This window comes from Triticum urartu, chromosome 6A (assembly GCF_056163025.1).
Source record: "Triticum urartu cultivar PI428250 chromosome 6A, HENAU_Tu73, whole genome shotgun sequence".
Lineage (NCBI taxonomy): Eukaryota > Viridiplantae > Streptophyta > Magnoliopsida > Poales > Poaceae > Triticum > Triticum urartu.
Genome location: NC_141878.1, coordinates 18,466,268 through 18,492,992, shown reverse-complemented (window position 1 = coordinate 18,492,992; position 26,725 = coordinate 18,466,268). Strand labels below are relative to the sequence as shown.

The 26,725-nt window shown below is 44.4% G+C and overlaps 3 pseudogenes across 1 annotated transcript; all 3 read right to left on the bottom strand.

Annotated features, from left to right (window-relative positions):
• Nucleotides 1–2,558: 2,558 nt before the first annotated feature.
• On the bottom strand, nucleotides 2,559–6,790 carry LOC147963293 (zinc finger BED domain-containing protein RICESLEEPER 2-like; annotated as a pseudogene).
• Nucleotides 6,791–12,290: 5,500 nt separating this feature from the next.
• On the bottom strand, nucleotides 12,291–18,224 carry LOC125516362 (uncharacterized; annotated as a pseudogene). Its single transcript, XR_015608250.1, has 4 exons — nucleotides 16,849–18,224; nucleotides 16,130–16,271; nucleotides 12,919–15,874; nucleotides 12,291–12,736 (listed from the first exon to the last, which is right to left on the bottom strand). The product of XR_015608250.1 is annotated as an uncharacterized LOC125516362 (transcript).
• A 1,973-nt stretch (nucleotides 18,225–20,197) lies between these two features.
• Nucleotides 20,198–21,305, bottom strand: LOC125516363 (cation/calcium exchanger 1 pseudogene; annotated as a pseudogene).
• Between the last annotated feature and the right edge of the window lie 5,420 nt (nucleotides 21,306–26,725).

Sequence of the window (26,725 nt, the reverse complement as noted above, 5' to 3'; positions counted from 1 at the left end):
TTACTTTTTCGCCTTTGCATGAACTAGGGATGCACACATCCCTTTTAGTATGAGTACCCATATTTTTTATCTTGAATTTTAGTCCCACCACACATCAACCATGGTTCTCAAATATTTTTTTTTATGTGTACCAAGATTTTATCTTGACGAGTGATTCCAGCAAACATCAAGTTTGATCCTCAATAAATGAGGGAAAACCCCTCTGTCATCTATCAATTTTAGAAATTGTACCCGGATGGTTAGGTTGCACAACAACATGCCTAACCACTAAGCTAAGACTCTATTCGCATCTTAGATCCGTGGTTGACTTACATACGTGTTGGGATACAAACCATGGACAACATTTTGACGCAGAGAGATGGTAGTTCAGTAGTGGCGGTCGCACATCGCATGTAGCCGTTGTGATCGCGGAAAAGTGATGTCGAGAAGACATGCGTGACTTCAATGATGGTGTTACTCGATGTTATAATAAATCCGAGACGCATAGTCGATCATCCGAGGACCAAGCAATCACAAGAGGCATGATACCGAGATTTGTTAACGAGATTCATCGATATGGCTACTTCCCGGGGTCTGACTACGGGAACTCTTCCCCGTGACACTGTCACAGTATCGCACACCAGCCACCCGGGCGCCGGCACACGCCGCCGATTCCCCGTGCGTGCATGTGCTATTATGTTGGCATAGGTAACATCGCGTTTCTACCCCCACTATATATGAGAGGCCTAAAATACAAGTGTCCTACTAGGACACTCAAAATGGGAATGGGCCGACCCGGCCCTGGCACCGGCCCCGGCCCCGTGGCCCCAAGGTCAATATGTGAGGCCACGGGCCGGCCCATTTCATCAGAATTTTGTGGCCCCATTGACCCATTGGGTACATGAGGCCGACCTAGAATTTAGCAAATGTTTACACAGCCCAGAGGATTACAGGTTTTTTGAACCAAATGTTTGCACAGTCCAACAATTGTGGCCTCGCCAAAATACTAATAAGTCCCCAAAAGATTAGATATGCCAACAAACGTGTACACAATACAGTAAAATGAAAGGTCTAACCTTTTCACATTTAGTAAAATGGCGAGATCATGAGATTACATGTTTCAAGAGCATCAAGCAAAAGACCTCAATCCAACAGATACGAACAAGATCAAAAAATTACAAGTTTCAAAGAACGTCAAGCTAATGACCTCAATCCAACAGACTCAGACAAGATCAAAATATTACAGGTTCAACATGCTAAACTTTTCACCTCCAGTAGGTTATAGAGAAAGCTGACATATCTTTGCTTCACCATCTGCTTCAGGTTCAACATCAATTGCTCCAACAAGCATCAGTCCTCGATATCTGTATTTACAAAGAAATGTTACAAGAGTGATTCTGTGCACATCAACTAAATAGTATATTTATCCCTCGAAAAAACTAAATAATATATTTATGAACAGAGGAATATTCTTTGTAGCAAAGGCGTGTTCCAGAAAACCAATGCATGATCAGGTTTGCAAGAAAATACACTTCTAAATATCCATTATACACTACTCGTCATCCACTCCGCAACATATTCTAATCAAGTTACTTTAGTTAGCAATGCATATTTTTAATATAGTTTGGCGATGAAAAAAATGAATCTGAACTACACATTCATATCTGAGAGAAAAAAGAATGTATATTAGAGATCAAGTATAACTTGGGGAAACCAAAAACAAAAAGCACTAGTTCTGTGTGTAAAGCACTCTATATATTCATCTACATGTATGGGCTGCATCTTGCAAATAGTTCCCTGGAACAAACTGTAGATATGAAATCCCTCATTAAAAAGCAGACTTCATAATTTAAGTGTACTTTCATATACATGGCACTATATACATCAGAAGGTTTCTCATACCTTGTAAGTACATTATAATGTCATGAACTGAAGCCAAGCTACGTTGAGTATTAGCTACAGAAAAAGAAGAAGAAACTTGTAAACTTGAAGCATTAACAAGAAACAAAGAAGAAACTTGTGTCGTATGGCTTTACCGTTGGCCCTTATCCAATCTTGTAAGAAAACAAGAGCTTCAAGTGTCGTTGCGGTCATTCGACTTCGAAAATCTGATAGGACTCTCTTCCCTGTGCTGAAGGCGGACTCGGATGCCACCGCAGAGGCAGGAGCCGCCAAGATATCTGCTGCCATGCGACTCAGCGTTGGGTATTCACCTGAGTTTGTCTGCCACCATGCAAGGATATTGAATTGATCACTTCGACGGATGGGTACCTTTGACAAGTACGAATCAAGTTCGGTGGCATCCATATTTTTTGATCGAGCAGTGAGGGTGACATGTTGGTCCCAATCAGCCATAGGATCTTCACCACTTACAACCATGTCATCATCACCTCCTTGTGACATGGGATCTAATCCATTGTCATTCAATTGGAGGTATTCATTGAACAACCCTTGGAACACATTTTTTTATTTTAGCAATCATTGCTCCTGCTTCGTTCCCAAACGCTAGGTCAAATTGGAACTCAATATATTTTAACTTGAATTGTGGGTCCAAAATCACTGGAATACAAAAGGCTCAACTATGTCATCTTCCAATATCTTCTAAGTTTTCTCTTCATATATTTGACCGTTGTGCCCATCTCAGAATCCTCTTCATAATGTTGTTGCTCTAAGGTCAGCTTCACTTTCCACATTTCATGGAAATACAAGTTAGCAGTTGGATATTTTGTGTCGGATATCACATTAGTGGCTTCATAAAATACCTTCAGTAGCCTGCAAACATATTCGGCATTTTTCCAATCCTCAAAAGATGGCTTGAAGGTATATTGTTTATCTTGAATGGCCAAAGAGTCAAACACTCCGCGATACTCTTTTGCTATATCAATCATCATGTAGGTTGAGTTCTAGCGAGTTGGAACATCAAGACATGGAGTTCTCCCACATGATACACCATGTTGCTCAATGATTTCTTGAAATTTTTCCTTTCGACTTGGTGAGCTTCGAATGTATTTCACAGTTTCACGTATCATGTTGATCACTGGACCAAGGAAGTTCAATCCTGCTTGACATATCAGATTTATGACATGGGCGGCACAACGTTGGTGAAACAACTGGCCACCACCAGGTAACATCTTCTTAAGCAGGAGATGTGCCTTCAATAGCTTCATCATTGCACCATTATTCGATGCATTGTCTAGCATCACAGCAAAGAGGTTATCTTCAATGTTCCACTCTCTTATGAAATTCACCATGATGTTGAACATTGCAGCTCCTGTGTGCGGCATCTCCATAGCGGCAAATTTAACTATCATCTTCTGCTGCTTCCCCTCCTCATCAATGAAGTGAGCTGTGATGCAAATGTACCCCACTGTCTGATTTGATGTCCACAGGTCCGTGGTCAAAGAAATCTTGGATTTGGAGTTTTGGAACATCCTTTCCATAATTCTCTTCTCTTCCTTGAATGCTTTCATGCAATCCTCCTTCACTTTTTTTCTACATATCATCTTGAAGCTGGGATTTAGACTAGAGACAAATCTTCTAAATCCATCATACTCCACCAATGAGAATGCGAATTCATGCAGCACTATCATCCTCATCAGCTCTCGGCGTGCTAATGCCTGATTAAAGGTCCAAAGCCCCATTGCAACTCCATCAGGACTCACGATAGAAGCACTCAGTTGTCCAGAAACACTAAGAACCTTCTTCCTTTCCCTGCATCTCTTCAAATGTTTGCGCAATGAACGTGTTCCATGTTTACGCTCAGCACAAATATTCCTTGCACAGTGTTTGCACTCAGCAGCTACAACTATGCCATCAACACGGATTGTCTCATATTCTTCCCACACTTTAGACAAAAACTTTCTTCCCGGTTCAGAAAATTTTCCCATGTCAATGATCTCAACCTCTCCCTCTTCATCCACATTATCTCCCTCTTGTTCTTCATCATCATCATCATCATCATCATCATCCTCATTTTCTTCTCCTTCCTCTTCTTCTTCATAGTCAACATCTTCTTCATCAGCCTCATCTTCTTCAAAATCAACCATACGAGTGTCTTGTGAACGTCCTGCTGAGCAAAGGACACAAGTGTTAACATTACAACTACGAGTATTTTTTATTTTAGCAACCATTAATTTGAATCCCTAGAAAAAGAAAGATTAACAATACTCACCATGATAAGCTCTACAAATGTTTATCGAAGAAGGAGACACCCCTGGGGTGGTTGTGAAGGAAATATGCCCTAGAGGCAATAATAAAGTTATTATTTATTTCCTTATATCATGATAAATGTTTATTATTCATGCTAGAATTGTATTAACCGGAAACATAATACATGTGTGAATACATAGACAAACAGAGTGTCACTAGTATGCCTCTACTTGACTAGCTCGTTAATCAAAGATGGTTATGTTTCCTAACCATGGACAAAGAGTTGTTATTTGATTAACGGGATCACATCATTAGGTGAATGATCTGATTGACATGACCCATTCCATTAGCTTAGCACCCGATCGTTTAGTATGTTGCTATTGCTTTCTTCATGACTTATACATGTTCCTATGACTATGAGATTATGCAACTCCCGTTTGCCAGAGGAACACTTTGTGTGCTACCAAACGTCACAACGTAACTAGGTGATTATAAAGGTGCTCTACAGGTGTCTCCAAAGGTACATGTTGGGTTGGCGTATTTCGAGATTAGGATTTGTCACTCCGATTGTCGGAGAGGTATCTCTGGGCCCTCTCGGTAATGCACATCACATAAGCCTTGCAAGCATTGCAACTAATGAGTTAGTTGTGAGATGATGTATTACGGAACGAGTAAAGAGACTTGCCGGTAACGAGATTGAACTAGGTATTGAGATACCGACGATCGAATCTCGGGCAAGTAACAAACCGATGACAAAGGGAACAACGTATGTTGTTATGCGGTCTGACCGATAAAGATCTTCGTAGAATATGTAGGAGCCAATATGAGCATCCAGGTTCCGCTATTGGTTATTGACCGGAGACGTGTCTCGGTCATGTCTACATTGTTCTCGAACCCGTAGGGTTCGCACGCTTAAGGTTTCGATGACAGTTGTATTATGAGTTTATGAGTTTTGATGTACCGAAGTTAGTTCGGAGTCCCGGATGTGATCACGGACATGACGAGGAGTCTCGAAATGGTCGAGACATAAAGATTGATATATTGGACGGCTATATTCGGACACCAGAAGTGTTCCGGGTGATTTCGGAGAAAACCGGAGAGCCGGAGGGTTACCGGAACCCCCCCGGGAGAAGTAATGGGCCATATGGGCCTTAGTGGAGAGAGAGAGGGGCAGCCAAAGGTGGGCCGCGCGTCTCCTCACCCCTGGTCCGAATTGGACTAGGAGAGGGGGGCGGCGCCCCCCCTTTTTCCCTCTCCCTCCCCACTTCTTTCCCCCTCCTAGTAGGAGTCCTACTCCTACTAGGAGGAGGACTCCTCCTTGGCGCGCCTATAGGGCCGGCCGGCCTCCTCCCCTTGCTCCTTTATATACGGGTGCAGGGGGCACCCCTAGACACACAAGTTGATCCACGTGATCATATTCTTAGCCGTGTGCGGTGCCCCCTTCCACCATAGTCCTCGATAATATTGTAGCGGTGCTTAGGCGAAGCCCTGCGACGGTAGTGCATCAAGATCGTCACCACGCCTCGTGCTGACGGAACTCTTCCCCGACACTTTGCTGAATCAGAGTCCGGGGATCGTCATCGAGCTGAACGTGTGCTAGAACTCGGAGGTGCCGTAGTTTCGGTGCTTGATCGGTCGGGCCGTGGAGACGTACGACTACATCAACCAAACGCTTCCGTTGTCGATCTACAAGGGTACGTAGATCACACTCTCCCCTCTCGTTGCTATGCATCACCATGATCTTGCGTGTGCGTAGGAAATTTTTTGAAATTACTACGTTCCCCAACAGGTTGAGCCCTTCTCATTGTCGCACCGGATATCAACGATGAACCACCACTTTGGTATGCCTCATGGTCCCCTTGTTCCTCTTTCATTTTTCTTATCAGAGGGAAATATAGGAACATTAGAGAGCATTAACTTTCAAAATCAACAACAGATGTAATACACAAATTTCATTTACCTGTACTAGTGCAGGACAACCAACAAATTTTGTATATGAACTTAACAGAATTTGGTTTGAGAATCCAAACACTTAATAGGATTCGGGGGAAGAAATTTACAAAGCACTGATAATATCTGAACACACACACGAACATACATCGATGGAGCCATACACTACTAAACCGCCTCATCAGTGAGAAAATTCTGCGCATTTATTGATCACAACTACACAAACAAAATGCTACGAATTAGTTATCAGAAGTCGTAACATGTTCCAAATTAGTTATCACAAACCAATCCGGTCCAGGCATGGTTTTTGTTCTACTTTGACAAGCAAAATAAACAAAGGTACTACCATGATCCCCAAATCTGTTGCTTGCCCTGGGCAAAATGATCCACTATAAAACATTTCCAATCAAATATGATCTAGTTCTTCATGTAATTGTTCATGTACACTGACTGAATGACAAGGACCAACACTGTAGAACTACTACAGAACCAACACTGCAAGTAACAGATCCCATGGCTACAAAGTACACTGACTGAAAGTAGCATAATCAATACTGAAACAATTGCAGACAACACTAACCAAGAACCAAAACAAGATCGGTGCTTGCATTGCAGCTGCGCTGGGACAGGGAGGAAGCCGACAAGAGTCTCACCTGCGAGATGATGACGTTGAGGACGGCGACCGGAATGGCGAGGTAGACGGTGGACGGGACCGCAGGTCAGCGAGCTCGACGGCGACCAAGACGACGAACGAGAGGCGGGAGGAACGCCGGCGGCAGCAGGCCAGCAGAGATGTTCAGGGGTAGCCGGCGGCGGCAGGTCGACAGAGAAGGTCGGGGGCGGCCGGTAGAGAAGGTCGGGGGAGGCCGAGGGCGGCAGAGATGGCCGGCGGCGGCAGAAATCGTTGGGAGCGGCCTACAGAGATCGTGGGGGGCGGCGGCAGAGATGGACTAGGGCAGCGCAATCAGACGGCTGGGTCGACCCGTCTGGTCCATCGGGTCACACAGTGCCGGCTCCGCTGACCCGTTTTATGTTTCGAGGCCAACCCACCTGGCCCATTGTCCTCGAGATTTCGGGACGGGTCAGTGACCCAGCGGGCCGACCCGACCCATTCCCATCTTGATAGGACACGCCACCATACCCTGTAAACACAATAGAACTCGGAGTCCAACTGTAACATATCTTGTACACAATATTCGACACAACTCTAACAAACTCCACCTTGATAAATATTCTCCATAATTTTGAATTTTCACATGCGTCAAACTTACATGTACGTTGGACTTGAGCTTATCCCATGAGTACCGCTCCTACTCCGAAGACTCCATTGACTCCACCTACAACTTGTAGTCCCTTTTTTTCGTGATCACAGTCAACACTCGAGCAAAATTAAGTACTTTCAGAGTATCCATTAAACACCATCACACATCGTTCACTGATCTACGTGAAAGTGAACAACTCACATATTGGATGCCACATATAAGAGTTTCCTAAACTCAACATGACTGCTCTTCCTTGACCGCATATCTCAAACTTGAAGGAATTTCACCGTTACTTGTAGTCATTCCGAGTCAAATTCGCAGTTGTCTCACCACATGTATGACCACCAGAGCCCTGGCTTGTCTCCATGTCCCCGTGCTTACCGCACACCTCGCTGCTCTTACTGCACCGAGCCTCTACTGTCCCCGTCAACTCTCAAGGGTCGCAAACCCACACCACTCAACCCCCACTTCAGAATACCACCGATTATCACCGACCGATGACGAGTTTCATGTTTCCATTAGACCACTGGGCTCCAATTCGAACTACGTGTCACTCAATTTCTCCCGATGAATAGGCTTTGATTCTGAGAATCCTTACACCGTAGACCCTCAATCAGCACCGAGTGTAGTCTTCCAGACTCTGGCTCCACCTTCAACATGACTCCATGGTACATGATCAGTCCAGCCTCGCGCTCCGTTGACTTCAACTCTGTGTGTACACCACCTTGAATCAACCCCGCGCCATAGTCTTGTTGAAGATGCACAAGCCTTTGGGTCTGCGCCATGTGTTTCCACGCCCAGAAGTCAGCCACCACCAGCATCACGCTCATATGTCGTTGTCGCTGATCTCACCATCGTCTTCTGTTCCGACCGATATCCAAGTCGATATGTCACACTGTCAAGTACCCAGCCGAACTTGTCCAGCTATAGGACACGCTTGAGGCTCTCAAATTGTTTTCCACGAATTTCCAGCCATCACATAATAATTCAATCTTAGCTGTCATGACTTTCCGTAATGCCTTCAAGCATCCTGCTGTGTCAACAAATCCTTCACCCTTGTCTGCCATAACCCAAGCTTTTCAGTTTCGTGAACTTCTTCACCTCAAACTTGATACCCGTTGATGCCATAGTTCCTCGTATGGTTCACCGTGTGGAAAATTATCCGAGCCTTCCTCATGTGATGTCCAAGTACATAAGCAAAACCTGACGTGACACGCCCTCATGTACTAATAGCAAAACCCAATCAAGGATTCCTTTTGACCTTCAGGTGATTGCTCTTCTTTGCCTCAAACCAATACGCTAGCTATTGCCTTGTCAATTCCCTACAGAAGTAGTGCTCCCGATGGCTTGATCGATTTATTATTCCACTTCACTGATTTACTTCGCTATATCTGCGTCATATATGAAGACTCGGTCTCCTTTTTATCCAAAACAGATCTCAGTCCGACTGCACACACCAGCAGCATCGCTAGCCCCGCCTGGGCCAAATCCTATTCGGTGCTTCAGGCGCTGCTATAGTGCAATTCGCAAACAGGCGCGTGAAGCAGTCACAGCTGGGCCGGCCCATTCTATTATTATTTCTGTTATTTAGAAACAACAAGCACAAGGAGTCGAAACCCGACAACCTCATTACCAGCGGTCCTTCTCACAAAAAAAAAGCATTACCAGCGGTCAACTCCAACCACCAGACCATCACCACGCCGCTGTACAGGTGCATCATTTTTTTCTTTTAGTTCGTGTTTCAGTTCGGTTTTTTTTCCTTTTTCTCATACTATTTGTTTTCTTTAATGCCTGATTTTTTTAATTCGTGAACCATTTTAAGTAGATGATTTTTGTTTCAAATTTGGTTACCTTTTTTTCGAAATGAATGGATTTTTAAAAAAAATCAATGAACTTCTTTTTAAATCCGATGAACTTTTATCAATTCGGTGAACATTTTTTCAAATCTGATGATTTTTTTCCAAATGGATGTAAATTTTCAATTCGGTGAACTTTGTTTTTCAAATTCGATGAACCTTTTCAGATTTGTGAACTTTTTCTTCAAACTCAATGAGCCTTTTATTTATTCTTTAATAAATCTACAAACATTTTGTTATTTCATGAATATATTCGAAATTGTAAACCGCAGGCCGGTCTTTTTCTTGAACCAGTAGCGTAGCACAACCGGAAAAAAAGCCAGCGAGGCGAGCAAAGGCGAACCAGCAGCACAGCACGATCGATCTCCGCACATCCAGCGTGTGCACGCGTGCCGCTGCCTTTGTTGATCGCTACAACTCGCTGAGATGGTCAGGTAACTCTTCTCTGATATCCTTTTCCGATCACGTTGAGAACCACGCCGAAACCCGAATGCATCTCAGACTCGACCCTTCCTCTAAATCAACGATTTGCAGCCTTTGCACAACCTAACTCTGATATCCCTAATTAGAATAAATTCGAGGCGCATAGTCGATCATCTGAGGATCAAACAATCATAAAAGACACGACACCGATATTTGTTAACGAGGTTTATCGATATGGCTACATCCCCAGAACCTGATTACGGACACTGGTCCCCGTGACACCGTCACAATACCGCACACCGGCAACCGGCACTCTGCCAGCTCCTATGCGCGCTAGTGCTATTATGTTGGCATATATTACATTGTGTGTCTACCCTCACTATATATGAGAGGTCTAGGATACAAGTGTCCTATTAGGGCACGACATCATACCCCGTAAACACAATACAACTCAGAGTGCAACTGTTACCTATCTTGTACACAATATTCGACACAACTCTAACACTCGAGACTTGGTCTCGAGCTCCATGTGTAAACTTAGGTCTAACCTGAGTAGGTTAAACCTGGCAATGGCGATGTTTTCAGGAACTCATGCAATTCACTCATACTTTTATCCTTCTTCTTTTTCAGGTTACCTTCCCATTCCTTTTAGTTTTAGTACTTTGAACTTGTGTATGTGTGTGTTTTAAAAATCTTCCTGAATTTTTTGTTTAAAGTGCATGATTTTTTAAATACGTGATTAGTTTTAAAAAGCATGATCACTTAGAAAATAGTAATCACGTTCTCAACAATGATTCATTGTTTATTAAAAGGTTCATCGCGCATTAAAAATTGTTTATCTTGTTTCCTCAAGAAGGTTCATCATGTGATAAACAATGTTCGCCGCGCTGTATATTTAATAACTGTCAGTTGTGTATTAAAATTTTTTTGTTATGTATTAATAGTTTTTTATCATGTATTAATTAACTTTCATGTATGTTTCATCGTGTACTAAAATTTTGTTTGTTGCATATTTGTTTTAAATCTTCCTATATTTAATAAATGTTCAATGTGTACAACCAATAAATAATCGCATATTAAAAGTTGTTCCTGGTGATTAAGTGGTTAGATGTACTATAAAATGTTAGTATTCTAAAGGTTCATAGTGTTTTTTGAAAAGGTCCGTGGTGTACTAATAAACGTTCACCACGTATCAAAAAAAAAATCTTGTTTTTGTAAAATGGTTCATGGTGTATTATAAAAATATTGTATCTCCTGTTAAATAATTGTTCATTGTATATTTACTAATGTTCATTGTGTACTTAAAAATATCCATACTTTAATAAAATATACTTATCATGTATTTTTCTACAAATTAAATAATCAAATAAGTTTTCATGCATTTAAAAAAATGTTCATGTAAATTTCAAAATGTGATCACGTATTTTTAATACATGTTCATGTATTTATAAAAGTGCCCACACATTTAAAAAATATTGGTTTATTTTTCAAATAGGAAATGGGAAATAAACAAATTATCAGCTGCAACTTGCACACAATTTAACAGTAAAATTGTAGAAAGAATGATAATAAAAAATCCTTTCCCACAACCGTTTACAGTAGCGAGATGATATTGAACACGAGGCTTTTTACGATAGGGACAGGTAAAACATAGACCATACAGCAAGCAGATCAAATGGTTTGGATTAATCAATAATTGGTGAGCAAACAAATACTCCCTCCGTTCGGAATTACTTGTCGAAGAAATGGATGTATCTAGACGTATTTTAGTTCTAGATACATCCATTTTCGAAACAAGTAATTCCGAACGGAGGGAGTACACCGTAGACTAGGTTCAGCAGATGAGAAAACACATTGAAGGGCCTGACAGAATGAAAGTTCTGCAACACGTCTAGGTTCAGCACCCATTCTCTGTCGCATACTCACTCTGCTCGGCCGCACATACACCTACTCCACATACTCGGCGGCAAGCCGAGAGCAACTGCACCATCCCACGCGCGCTGGACAAACGGCGGCGACGGCAACCGGAGTTGCGTCAAGTTGTCTTTCTCAAATTTGAAAATCTTCAGTTCCCCTAGTCGTCTGGAATTGAATATATATATAGCATATCAACCATATGATTTCTTTTGTGACCGGGGCCTGGAGGCCGCCCGCGCCAACGATGGTGAAATGGAGACTGCAGGTTAACTGAAGAAGCCAGAAACGGAGTCGCAGCCTAGGGTGGCGGCGATGTCATACCCAAAGGTTAACTGAAGAAGAAGTGAGAAGTGGGATTATTCAGAAACTAAAGGCATCAGAAAGGCCGGGTCGCAACCAGGAAACTCCAGACGTCCACAGCCTAGCCCTTTTTCCTCTTGATTTGATCTAGACCTTTCCCTGTTTCCCAAACTACACAAATGGTACGTACTCCATCATTATTTCACATGGCTAACTTAAAGGGAAACCTAAATGCCAAGGGCAAAAACAAATTCAGAGAAACCCTGTAATGTAACTAAAGAAAGGCAAATCCTGAGCCACCACCATCTGTTAAGGATGATGGATGAGTTTACTAGAGACATGGACCTCATGTATACATACCTCTATCTGGGCAAAGCAAATACTGCCAGCCACCCTAGCAAGTGACAACAGCCATCACATCAACTCCAAGTACACGATGGAACAATGAGCATATAGAAAACTGGCATTGGAACAAACAACACATGACTGAGTATTCAAATCATATCACAACAAACAACACCACACACAAATCATCGCCATCATCGTTTATGCTTACAAATTACAACAAATCCACATCTGACAATTCGTACCATGACAAGCACCACCACACACACAGAATGAGCACACAACAACATGAGCACTCAGGGGCTCATGCTGCAGAAGCTGCGCCCGCTCTGCTTTATTCCTCAATTGCTCGGGAGCTGGAGCAAAGGTTGATCAAACCATGCCAAATCCAATCAAATCAAACTGGAAGCCGCACTGCGACACCAAGGCGATGCATATGCAGAGAGAACACCACACACCAATCAAGCGGGAAGTAGGGCAAGCAGCACACGCACGACAGGAAAGCTTCTGTTATGTAGGAGGTAGCACTGCGTGTTGGACGATCATGCATATTACCTGCAGCATATAAACCAACCATGCTATCAATGATTAACCACACGTACTACTTACAGTACTAGGCTGATTTGTTTTATGTAGAAAAGAAAAAGAGTAGCAACAATGTTCAGCACAAAGAGCTTATTAGCAGACTGTACATACTGAGGAACATACGTACAAATGGAAGTAGATGTAAAGCTCACCAGAGTACTGTGCCTCTTGGCAGCTGGGCCTTCTTGTAGTACAACGAGTGGGTCGGCTCGTAGAGCGAAGGATGGTGGTACTCTTCCAACCCGTCCCACTCTAGGTTGTCCCACCATTCCTTCTCGCACTCCACCTTGGGCGGCTCGGTGTAGCGTCCGACGGCAGGAAGACGCCTAAGGCTCCAGCAGCCCCTGATCTTGACGGTCTCAAGGTAGATATACTACGCCCATAGATGCGCTGCAACTTTGGGAGCTCATGCAGGTGGATGCGCTTCAAATTGTGGAACTCTAGAATTTTATTCTGCTCTTGAAGCTCAGGGCTCAAAGGGAATACCTCCTTGAGGTCACCGCGGTACACTATCTCAAGGGTCTCAAGGTAATACAAGGTATGTTTTATCCGTATGGAGAAGGGGAGCACATGTACGAGCCTGGGGCAGTGGTCCAGGTGCAATAACACCAGGGAATTCAAATAACCTTTTTCAACTTGCCTGTCCCAGATGTATAGTGCAGAGAGGAGCTTGGACGCCCATAATGTTTCCAGATACCGAAAGCTGTCCTCGCCAAGGTCCTCGCTAGTGCAATGGGGGACAGTGAAGACTGTGTGTAACCTGGGGCATCTCTCCACGCGGCACCATCTTAGTCTATGCCATCCTGATCCTTGGGGAGGTCCAGGGATACTAGTGATGGACAAGTTATCATACACGTGCAGCGATGTAACCAAGTCACATATAAACTTAGGCAATAATAAAGCACTAGTACTAACCAAGTCACCTGCAGCATCCTCCAAGAGTCTGTTGCCCCGCCCGTGCATTATCATCTTTATGAAGCATGTATATTTGGTCATCATCAAGTTCGGTATCTTGGGGTAGTCCCACTCCCACATCATCACTGCTGGAATTGGGTCATTCCTAAAGGCATCTCTGTACTTCGAGTGCATCAAGATGCTTGTACGCGGTTGGACTTGCACTAGTTTGTTACTGCTTGTTCCTTGGATGTTGCTACCACCAACAACAGCTGCTGTACAGATATCAATATGTATGGCTGAGTCTTTTAAAAAACTTTCTGCAGGAGAGAGGGACCTAAGGAGCCTTGCATCCGTGAGACAAATCCGCCACCCACCCTTAAACATTTCTTCTTTCTGCTGGTGGAGGGATAGATCAGCATGCGAGTGCACAAGTGGTGCCTCCCCTTCGTAAGCTATTGTTGATGGAGATGTGGTGTCAACGTGCAGCACTTTTGGCAACCCTTCCTTTGTCATACTCAGTGGCCACAATATTGCATGGAGCTTCTCGCAGCCTAGCAGGATGATCTGCTTGGGGAGTGATCTGGCATCCACTCCTATCAGGTTGAGGGTTTTCACTCTTGTGCCTGAGAGGTCCAGCTCCTCGAGACTCTCCAAAGACCCTTTCAAGAATAGATTGTCCAATTCTTTGCAGCCCCTAAAACAGATAGTTTTTAACCCATCACATCCGTCAATAATGAAGCTCTTAAGGCTACTGTTGCTTGCTGGCCCAGATAAGCATGTCATGCCTTGTGTGATGCGATTTCCTGAAAAATCAAGAAGCTCCATGCTTTCCATCTCTGAGAACACGTGGTTGTTGAAGAAGCAGGTGGACTTTGTTACCCGGAGCTTGCGAATGTTACGAATTCGTCCTTGCAAATGGATCATGTCCCAGTTTTCAGCACCCATCACATTTAGCTCCCTGAGCTGGGTCATGAGATCCATCATCCGTGCAGACAAGATCCAATCACAATCTGTGTAGCGCAGGTCAAGCACCCACAAGCCTCTGAAGCATGTCCATGATCTAGTGGTGTTTTCCTCATCCCTTTTTTCTGCATTTGTGTTTCTTAGGTCTTGGCAGTGGTCAAGCCATAGAAATCTAAGGATGTGGCAGTAGAGAAATGGGGGCGATGAAAAGCTGAAGGTGCACTTAAAGAGTTTTAGGACACCAAGCTTGTCAAAATGCTGAAACATTCCATTAGGAATGACTCCAGCCGGAACCAATAGAAATCCATTTGCCGGTGAAGACCAATGAGGAATGCTCTCATCATGCCTTACCAAGTGAGAGGGCAATTCATTATGGCAGTAGTCTATATCCAGTCGCATCTGAGCCTCCAGAGCATCACTGACTTGCCACGCTTCATTGATGTCCGTGACTTTCTGTATGATCCCATCACACATCCAATAGTTGCAAGTATGTATAGCCAAATCAAACTCAGTTTCGACATGATGGCCGCGGATGCAATTTAGTGTGAACATATACAAGAAGCATTTAACAGCTATTGCAGGGTCAATGCCATACTTGCAAACAACTTGTATAGCCTCTTCACGAAGTAGATATGACCACAACTCTTGTGTATCTCGCTCAGAGCATGAAGCTGAGAGAAGAACATCTGTTGTGTTCTTCTTCATGACCTTTTCTCTCATCTTGGAGTCGATCCGGAACCTCCCTTGGAAGGTCCATACCACCTTGCTACTCAAGTACCCGTATATGTAAAGACCAAGGTTAGCTATGTTAACCTCCTCATCCCCTCCATTCTGAAGAACCAGCAGAAACCTGCGGCCCTGTATGCTCCTCTCGATCTCTGCCGCAACCTCTGGTATTTTCGTGCGAGAGCCTTGATCAGTAATTCCACTGAAATCATCCTCCTCATCTTGCTTGTTAAACATCTCAATCACTTGACTGGGAAGCTTCAGCTGCATAGAGATTTCCCTCTGCACTGCTCTTGTGCTCTCCCACTTTGAACAGTCAATGTGGATGACATGCTCAAACAACAGTCCTGGAGGTCTTGTCTTCTTGTTTGATGCCAGATGTTGGGCTACAACTTGCAGCACCGTAGATGCCCCAAGCCCGTCCCAGCCATCAAAGTAGATGAAATTTTCTCTTCTACCAGTATCCTTGAGTTCATTGAGAATTCCTTCAACAGCCGCATCAATGGTGTCTGCCTTGATAACCTGCATGGATATGTGAAGCCACCGGTGATCACCACCAGTTCAAAGTAGCTACATACATAGTAGCAGTATATATATGAAACAAGATGTGATGGGCAAGGCTACACATTCATGCAGCAATTAACTAATTAAAGCCGTGGCATATAGAACAATTTATTTACAATAAATTTTTACCACAATCGATGCACACAGCATAGAATAATCTAAATATTTTGTAAGCTAGGCATAATGAAAAGTGATCGGTATGTGTAAACTTACCTCCGTACGCATGATGAATTGGCAAGACCGCAAGATGCTGGAATCTCTAGTCTCTAGATTAATTCTATTTCCAGGTTATCCTCGACCAGTATTCTCACTGCAAGTATCCGTCTGAATTCCTTGAGAAGTAGTGGATTATTTCCTGTAATAAAAAAGAATAAAAAAAATCCACGTGAATCCCTCGAGCAATGAATAAATGTCAATAACCTAAAATTGAGCATGGCGCCATGGCCTCACTCCTGAGCCTGCTAAAACTATATTTCTTGTGCTTCCAGAAAATTTCAAAATAATAATAATCGCACGTGTACATCATTTAGTATTGTGTGCAACAGTCAAGTTAATTGCAAAATTTTGTATTTTGGTGGCCTGTGCAAAAATAACAAAACGAGCACATAAATATGTTTTTCAGCCTCTCATGATTGTCTTTTTAGTGTAGACTCGTCTTCTCAGAAACTTTGCAAACACATAGGCTCTCATGTGAAAAGAGGAGGTAAGAGGGAGCATGTTAAAATTGCTCGATTGAAATATCTACATGAGATTGTTCTTGGAATTTTCTGAAGCTTCAAAACTCACTATTTTATTCTTGTCAAATAGCAAACACGGCACATTTGCTCGAGTGCACAAAATCTATATCCAGATAAAACTAGCTTACATAATTATGAAGAAGCAGGCATGCAGATTGAGTACAGGTGTAATTATATATGCTGAGCTTTACATACCTTGGTGAAGAAATAATTGATACTATGTAGAGATACGCAGCTACAAGAAGCCAAATAGATCATTTAGACACCACAAGAAGCTGGCTAGATAGACCGGAGAGCGGAATAGAGGACATGCTACATGCTGCAATAAAACATTTAGGGTGCCTCGTGCTTCTGTGTATGCACAAATACCTTAGACAGAATAAAAGCAAGAAGTACTATTCCTTACCTTTTGCTTTACTTTTTTGCTGTTTCTTGTGAGGATTATCTTTTGTTTTCACTAAAGACAGAAACAAATTGTATGCTTGTAGCTGGCATTGCAATTCCAGTAAGGTAGGATTCCTATATAATTATAAGGAAAAATAATGTGATGCAAGTTAGATTCAGGGATTTGACTCATATCTCTAATCCTATTTATAACTTTCATGTGCTACACAGGTTCCTATTCAAGTCCTATTGACAGTGATAACAGCTCTCTGTTTGGAGGTAATGTGAGAGGCTGACATGCTTACTTAACTAGTTAACTTACCTACACAAATCAGAAAATGCTTCATACACTACTAGAAACTTTAAGCAAAGTACCTCCATATAATATCGACACTATCTAGAATTGTGAAGCCACTCTGAATGTACTAAACATCAGCATGCAATTTTTATACATTCTGATGACTGTATCTATCACATATAGTAAGAAGTATCATATTCTCAAGTTACAACATAAGCAACCTGTTTACAGAAATATCGGAAAGAAAAAAGTGCAGAGAAAAACAGGACGATTGCCTTATGCTTTGCTAAAGACAGAAATCAACCCTTTGCTTGTGTCTAGCTAGCTGCAAGATAAAAAGATAAAGATCAAAGATTGTTAGACTGTCTGGTCAGTGTTCACTATTGGATTTTCCTGCTAGTTGAACAACTTTTGTGTCTTTCAAGACATCCCAATTGAAGAAACTCTCTAGTAGAGCATCTGAATTTGGGTTTTACTTGCATTTCCAATTTGGATGATTGGAGACATGTGCTACATGGATTCCTATACGAGTCCTAATCACAAGAGTTCCTACTCTCTTTCTCTATGGAGGTGGTGTGAGGCTAACTTGCTTAACATTTTCCTGTATAAATCAGAAAATGCTTCACACACTTCTCGAAACATTGTATGCAAACTACCTGCAACTAAAAATGGTGACCCTCGTACTCGAACATGCGAGCCTGTTACCGACTCTTGATGCACACCATCTACATATATCCTTGTTCTAAACCATCTGACCAGATTTAGTACATACAGCAAAACCCATTTTATCCTCCGAGATAGAAATTAGTACTACAATACATCAGCAAAGTGGAACAAAGAAACAGACGCACCTGAATTTCCTTCCTTTAAGGTTTACCATATATTTTAAAACATCTACTCCCTCCGTCCCATAATATAAGAGCGTTTTTGACACCACATAGTGTCAAAAACGCTCTTATATTATGGGACGGAGGGAGTAGCTTACGATGTAAACAATTGCTTTCTTAGAGGCTGAGCTGGGGCCACAATAAGAAAACATGCCTGACGCTGAAAGAGTGTAAGACAATCACTCTGAGTGTAAGTTGTTAAATTGAACAGGACAGAAGAGAATCCCTGATACTGGATTACTCCAGGAGGTAGAGTTCTGTAATCTTTTACTTTCATTTTTCTCTTTTCTAGAGATGATTATCTTTTGCTTTTGCAAAAGACAGAAAATAATAATTATTTGCAGGATATAAAGATAAAAGGTTACAAGGCTTGTCCGCTCAATGGACGATCTTGCTGCTCATTAATTGAACAACTTCGGTTAAAGTTGCATTCTAGAATGTCGGTACAACAGCAGAGGTCAGTCTCCAAGCGTCATCACCGACGAAGCGTGTGGCAGTACTCCCAAAATGTTTTAAGATCACAGTATACAGTTGAACAGTTAACTTGTAATGTGGCTGTAATTGCTTTCTTAGAGTCCAGGATGGAGCACAACAAAAATCTAGCGAATTTTCCTTGGTGAATTGGTGAGTAATTTCTGTATAGAAATAACAAAATGGTGAGGGAGGCAAGTGCTAGTAACTGAACTGGAGCCCAATAGATCTGTAGCAACAGCTAGAACAGCGAACACCTCACTTCTGTGGCATTGTGTTCTGGGTAAAAGATTCCTACTTACCGGAGGGACAGAGGTTTCCTGCTGGCCTTGGTCCTCCCTGCGGAGCAGAGGAGAGGCCCGCCCTAAGTGGAGCGTCGGCCGGCGCCCGTGCCGGCCCGGCCGCTTGGTCGCCATTTCTGGGGATTGGTTCAGCTCAGAGGCGAGTCTTGTACTACTTGCTTATGGGGGCTGCCGGGATGCGGCGCCGCCGGCCGCCGGCAGAGAGGGACGCCGGAGTGCGCGGACGCCCGTGGCCCTGACCGGACGACCGTCTTCTTTTTTTTTCAGAAGAGGACGACCGTCTCTTGAGGGTGGACATGGCGCAGGAGCACGGCCCGGCATGGTTCAGCCCACCGTTCGCTCCCAACATTCTATTGGTTGTTGATGGCCCAGCCCAAGCATACCGAGGTATACAAGTTTGTCTCAAAAAAGAAATACTACAAGTGATTCTCAAAAAAAAAAAGCTAGTGATGGAAAATTTTATAGCCAAACTATAACCGTTGCACAAATCACACACAAAATCTTCACCATCATCATTTTTTTTACAAATCACATTCAGTCCGTAGCTGACTGTGCATACCACAACGTATTAAACAATAACCCACATTACAAAATCATCACCATCATCTTTTACTCTTACAAAATTACACACTCATGTACCATACCATAGTTGGAAATCCATACCAATTCAAAGAGAACACACTCACACATAGAGACGGAGCACGAGAGTGACGTGAGCACTCAGGAGCTCATGCTACGCAAGCTGAATGCCAACACTCCTATTTATTTGAGGTAATAGCAGTGCAGGTCCTGAAACTTGTCTTGCATGTGATGTTTTGGTCCTCAAACTTGCAAAAATGAATTATTTGGTCCTCCAACTTGTCCTCAAGGTGCACATTTGGTTGCGAGCCAATCATGAGCAGCCAAGTGGAGCCAACTGGACCAAGCCGGTCAGTGCCGCACTTTTGCATTTAGCTCCCTCTCGTTTATCGATTTCAGCTCGTGGGGAAATCATCTTGATGCCAACCAAAACAAGCAAAACAATTACACCACTAACTAATCCATCGGTAATCGCCTACAGGCTAATACTATAGTACCAGCTTAGTGCTACTACGACTGTACAAGCATCTGAACTATCAACTATCATCCTCCATCTACGTACATCAGTGGACAGTGGTCGCCATTGACGGGAGCAGAGCAGCTTCCTCTGTTTGCTGCCGTCGCTACTCGGACCAGAGGCCGTGGCTGTCGAGGACGCGGACGCCGAAGAAGGTGAGGTAGATGACGATGAGGCCCACCCCGTGCACCTGGTCGAGCCGCATGCCCCTCGCCGGCACCACCACCAGCACCCACGCCAGCCCGGTGCACAGGAACTCCACCGTCTCGTACACCGCTGCGTCCGCCGGGAGCGTGAACGGCGCCAGGTACTCTGCGCCCGCTGCCAGCGTCAGTGAAAGCCTCAGCCCCACTACCGTGTTGAACTGCGGCCCGGCGCAGCAGGATGACACGGCCATCTGCGCGCCATCGTGGCCCCTGTGCGTCGCCACCGCCACGTTGGAGACTAGGTCGCCCAACGAGTCTCCGCATGCCAGCACCGTCGCGCCCACCATGTACGGTACCCGATGGCCACCAGGAGCGCCACCAGTTCGCGCGCCGGGGTGTATGCCCAGAGCCCCAGAGTACGCTCATCAGGAACCCCACCGTCAGCCACGGCACGCGGGCGCCCGTGGGGAGGGGACGCGTCGTCCGTTGTGGCCGCGGCGAGGGCCGCGAGGAGGAGGCCAAGGACGCTGCCGGCGAGGACGATCGCGTGGTCGTCGCTGTTGTGGTGGCGGCGTGGCGCGAGGATGATTTCGCCAGGTTGTGCGTCGTGGCGAGGAGCACGGGCGCCGGCGCGGCCAAGGCCACGGCGCAGGGCCGAGACCAGCGGTGCGCGGTGATGTCCGGGATGGTGAGGCGGCACGGGAGGTACAACGGCATGCGGAGATCGCACACGAGGTAATGCAGGCAGGCTGCTGTCGTGGAGCCTACGCGATCTTCTTCTGTTTTGCAACGTGCAAATTAAAGCAGGCAGCGTTGCAGCAACAAGGGGTACGCCTTCGTCAACCTCACGACGGCACCGTGAGCCGTTGGTCTTTGCAGGGCAGGCAGAGGCTGGTGAGGCACTTCAGCCGCTCCACCTTCGCGTGCCACACCGATGAGTACCTCCCGGCCGTCTTCTTGCCGCCACGCGATGGTGCCACCGTCCCGCCCCCAGCCGAGCCTAGGCACCTCGGCCGACGTGTCCCTCCGCGCGTCCCCGCCGTCGAGCAGATGGCATGGGTGCGTCGAGGCGAGGCTACAGAGAGCTAGCTATCCACTCCAGCAAAGGTATCCCATGGGTTAATTTTGATAAACAGAAAGGGGCTAAATGCAAAAACTGCGGTGCTGACCGGCTCGGCCCAGCTGGCTTCACTTGGCTGTTGTTGATTAGCCCAGGACCAAATGTGCACCTTGAGAACAAGTTTCAGGACCAAATAATCCACTTTTTTAAGTTTAAGGATCAAACTATCGCATGAAGGACAAGTTCAAGGACCTGCGGTGCTATTATCCCTATTTATTTCTCATTTCCTGGAAAAATTGTACCATCCTTCAAGCCATCTATGACCCTTTTTCAAAAAGGGGGGTTCGCCCCAGCCTCTGCATCAAAACGATGCATTTGGCCTTGATTATTAATAAGCAAAAGGGCTAACACAAGTCTTAACTAAATAACAAAAAAGGCTCACGAAGAGCAAAACAGGAATAGAACAGCCACAACCGGCTGGCATAAAAAAAATAGAAACACTAAATGTCTATCCTATTACATGACCGTCATCCAAACCGGTTGAAAATATCCCATGCTACCATCTCCCATCGGGTAGATCCAGTAACCAAACGCTTCCTAGCCTCCGTCGGAGTGAGTAGCGACCACATACGGATCAACGCAGTGGCTCTAAAGATAACCTGCAGAAAAATAAATATGTGTTGTTCTGTTAAAGACCAAATCATTTCTGCAATTCCAAACTGCCCATAATAAAGCATATACTCCTACACGAATGTGTCTCGCTGTGTCGAAATCTATCCCATCAAGCCACGTCCCAAATAACGTGGTGATAGAATTCAGAGGAGTAATGTTAAATGCTATGTTAATCGTCCTCCACATAATTTTTGCCAGAGGGCAATCAAGAAAGAGGTGTTTGATTGATTCATGTTGGTCGCAAAAGCTACATCTTGTGGAACCTGTTCAATTGCGTTTTGCCAAATTGTCCTTAGTTAAGATAACTTGTTTATGTACAAACCACATAAACACTTTGATTTTCAAAGGTACTTTGACTTTCCAAACATGTTTCGTTCGGGGAATCGCGCTAGAGTTGATAACATCCAAGTACATGGATTTAACCAAAAACTCTCCATTCTCAGTTAGTTTCCAGCACAACTGATCGGTCTGTTGAGACAACTGAACATCCATCAATCTTCTCACAAAATTGAGCCAGGCTTCCCAACGGTTTCCTACTAGTGTCCTCCGAAATTGAATGTTGAGCGGAGTAGACTGCAGTACTGTTGCAACGTAAGCATCTCTATGCTGAACAATGCTATACAGAGAAGGATATTGGAGTGCCAGGGGCGTCTCCCCTGGCCATGTATCCTCCCAGAATCTCGTAGCGGTACCGTTTCCAACTATGAATCTTGTCCTATTGAAAAAGAGAGATTTAACTCTCATCAATCCTTTTCAAAAAGGCGAGTCAGATGGCCTCACTGTCACCTGGGACAAGGTTCTAGAGTGAAGGTACTTGTTACGCAAGATCTGAGCACAAGTGGCCTCCGTCTCAACAGAAATCTTAAACAACCACTTGCTAAGAAGACATCTGTTCCTCACCTCCAGGTTTTCAACACCTAGACCCCCTTGGTCTTTCGGCCTACAAATTATATCCCATTTAGCAAGTCTGTACTTTAGTTTTAACTCATCACTCTGCCAGAAAAAACATGATCGATAAAAATCTAGTCTCTTCCGGACTCCGACAGGAACCTCAAAAAAGGAGAGGAGAAACATGGGCATGCTCGTGAGGACCAAATTAATAAGAATTAGTTGGCCTCGGTATGACATCAGCTTGCCTTTCCAGCAGCTCAGTTTCTTTTCAAATCGATCCTCAATGCACTTCCATTCTCTGTTGGTCAGCTTACGATGGTGAATTGGTATACCTAAATAAGTTAAAGGTAAAGCCCCCAATTCACACCCGAACAATTGTTTGTACGCATCTTGGTCATCATTAGCTCTTCCAAAATAGAACAATTCGCTCTTGTGGAAGTTAATCTTTAACCCGGTCAATTGTTTGAATATGCATAACACCAGCTTCATGAAGGAAATATGCCCTAGAGGCAATAATAAAGTTATTATTTATTTCCTTATATCATGATAAATGTTTATTATTCATGCTAGAATTGTATTAACCGGAAACATAATACATGTGTGAATATATAGACAAACAGAGTGTCACTAGTATGCCTCTACTTGACTAGCTCGTTAATCAAAGATGGTTAAGTTTCCTAACCATGAACAAAGAGTTGTTATTTGATTAACGGGATCACATCATTAGGTGAATGATCTGATTGACATGACCCATTCCATTAGCTTCGCACCCGATCGTTTAGTATGTTGCTATTGCTTTCTTCATGACTTATACATGTTCCTATGACTATGAGATTATGCAACTCCCGTTTGCCGGAGGAACACTTTGTGTGCTACCAAACGTCACAATGTAAATGGGTGATTATAAAGGTGCTCTACAGGTGTCTCCAAAGGTAGATGTTGGGTTGGCGTATTTCGAGATTAGGATTTGTCACTCCGATTGTCGGAGAGGTATCTCTGGGCCCTCTCGGTAATGCACATCACATAAGCCTTGCAAGCATTACAACTAATGAGTTAGTTGCGAGATGATGTATTACAGAACGAGTAAATAGACTTGCCAGTAACGAGATTGAACTAGGTATTGGATACCGACGATCGAATCTCGGGCAAGTAACATACCGATGACAAAGGGAACAACGTATGTTGTTATGCGGTCTGACCGATAAAGATCTTCGTAGAATATGTAGGAGCAATATGGGCATCCAGGGCCCGCTATTGGTTATTGACCGGAGATTTGTCTCAGTCATGTCTACATTGTTCTCGAACCGTAGGGTCCGCACGCTTAACGTTACGATGACAGTTATTATGAGTTTATGCATTTTGATGTACCGAAGTTAGTTCGGAGTCCCGGATGTGATCACGGACATGACGAGGAGTCTCGAAATGGTCGAGACATAAAGATTGATATATTGGACGACTATATTCAGACACCGGAAGCGTTCCGGGAAAGTTTCGGATAAAACCTGAGCACCGGGGGGGTTACCGGAACCCCCCGGGGGGTTACCGGAACCCCCCGGGGGGTTAATGGGCCTCATGGGCCTAAAGTGGAGAAGAGGAAGGGGCTGCCAGGGCAGGCCGCGCGCCCCCTCTCCCCCTAGTCCGAATTGGACAAGGAGGGAGGGGCAGCGCCCCCCCTTTCCTTCCCTCCTTCCCTCTCTCCTACTTGGACAAGGAAAGGGAGGGGAGTCCTACTCCCGGTAGGAGTAGGACTCCTCCTGCGCGCCTCCTCTAGGGCCGGCCGCACCCCCCCTTGGATCCTTTATATACGGAGGCAGGGGGGCACCCTAGGAGACAGAAGTTGATCTTCGTGATCGTTCCTTAGCCGTGTGCGGTGCCCCCCTCCACCATATTCCACCTCGGTCATATCGTTGCAGTGCTTAGGCGAAGCCCTGCGCCGGTAGAACATCATCATCGTCACCACGCCGTCGTGCTGACGGAACTCTTCGCCGACGCCTTGCTGGATCGGAGCCCGGGGAACATCATCGAGCTGTACGTGTGCTAAGAACTCGGAGGTGCCGGAGTAACGGTGCTTGAATCGGTCGGATCGGGAAGACGTACGACTACTTCCTCTACGTTGTGTCAACGCTTCCGTTGTCGATCTACAAGGGTACGTAGATCATACTCTCTCCTCTCGTTGCTATGCATCACCATGATCTTGCGTGTGCGTAGTAAACTTTTTGAAATTACTATGTTCCCCAACAGTGGCATCCGAGCCTAGGTTTTATGGTTTGATGTTATTTGCACGAGTAGAACACAACTGAGTTGTGGGCGATATAAGTCATACTGCTTACCAGCATGTCATACTTTGGTTCGGCGGTATTGTTGGACGAAGCGGTCCGGACCAACATTACGCGTACGCTTACGCGAGACCGGTTCTCCCGACGTGCTTTGCACAGAGGTGGCTTGCGGGTGACAGTTTCTCCAACTTTAGTTGAACCGAGTGTGGCTACGCCCGGTCCTTGCGAAGGTTAAAACAACACCAACTTGACAAACTATCGTTGTGGTTTTGATGCGTAGGTAAGATTGGTTCTTGCTTAAGCCCGTAGCAGCCACGTAAAACTTGCAACAACAAAGTAGAGGACGTCTAACTTGTTTTTGCAGGGCATGTTGTGATGTGATATGGTCAAGACATGATGCTAAATTTTATTGTATGAGATGATCATGTTTTGTAACCGAGTTATCGGCAACTGGCAGGAGCCATATGGTTGTCGCTTTATTGTATGCAATGCAATCGCGATGTAATGCTTTACTTTATCACTAAACGGTAGCGATAGTCGTAGAAGCATAAGATTGGCGAGACGACAACGATGCTACGATGGAGATCAAGGTGTCGCGCCGGTGACGATGGTGATCATGACGGTGCTTCGGAGATGGAGATCACAAGCACAAGATGATGATGGCCATATCATATCACTTATATTGATTGCATGTGATGTTTATCCTTTTATGCATCTTATCTTGCTTTGATTGACGGTAGCATTATAAGATGATCTCTCACTAATTATCAAGAAGTGTTCTCCCTGAGTATGCACCGTTGCCAAAGTTCGTCTTGCCCAGACACCACGTGATGATCGGGTGTGATAAGCTCTACGTCCATCTACAACGGGTGCAAGCCAGTTTTGCACACGTAGAATACTCGGGTTATACTTGACGAGCCTAGCATATGCAGATATGGCCTCGGAACACGGAGACCGAAAGGTCGAGCGTGAATCATATAGTAGATATGATCAACATAATGATGTTCACCATTGAAGACTAATCCATTTCACGTGATGATCGGACATGGTTTAGTTGATTTGGATCACGTGATCACTTAGAGGATTAGAGGGATGTCTATCTAAGTGGGAGTTCTTAAGTAATATGATTAATTGAACTTTAATTTATCATGAACTTAGTCCTGGTAGTATTAGCATATCTATGTTGTAGATCAATAGCTCGCGTTGTTGCTTTCATATGTTTATTTTGATATGTTCCTAGAGAAAAATTGTGTTGAAAGATGTTAGTAGCAATGATGCGGATTGGATCCGTGATCTGAGGTTTATCCTCATTGCCGCACAAAAGAATTATGTCCTTGATGCACCGCTAGGTGACAGACCTATTGCAGGAGCAGATGCAGACGTTATGAACTTTTGGCTAGCTCAATATGATTACTACTTGATAGTTTAGTGCACCATGCTTAACGGCTTAGAATCGGGACTTCAAAGACGTTTTGAACGTCATGCACCATATGAGATGTTCCAGGAGTTGAAGTTAATATTTCAAGCAAATACCCGAGTTGAGAGATATGAAGTCTCCAACAAGTTCTATAGCTAAAAGATGGAGGAGA